Source organism: Olea europaea, chromosome 19, assembly GCF_002742605.1.
Source record: "Olea europaea var. sylvestris chromosome 19, O_europaea_v1, whole genome shotgun sequence".
Lineage (NCBI taxonomy): Eukaryota > Viridiplantae > Streptophyta > Magnoliopsida > Lamiales > Oleaceae > Olea > Olea europaea.
The window spans coordinates 7,952,426-7,952,789 of NC_036255.1; positions in this window are offsets into that span (position 1 = coordinate 7,952,426).

The window sequence follows — 364 nt, forward strand, 5'->3', positions numbered from 1 at the left end:
ATGGTCACATTTGACTAACAATTGCTTGGTTTTTCGTCACGTATTGCAGGATGCTATTGAGTCAGGACGAATTACGTTCGACGATAAGAGAAAGATGGCAGTGGACGAGAATCCTTTCCCACAGCCACTTGGGGTAAACATGGTAACATCTGGATTCAAGAACAAGTTACCAAAATTCAAGTTAGTCATAGATGACGGAGAAGAAGATCCCAAGCCACATCCCAGTGTCTTTGAACGTATCAAAGGAAAAGAACCAAAAAAGGACGAAAACGTCCTGTGTGCAAGGTGTAAAAGGGAAGTAAGTGGAAACACGGAGAAACCAGAGACATGGCAGCATCCTCGTCGCCCTGTTTTCTTCCCAAAC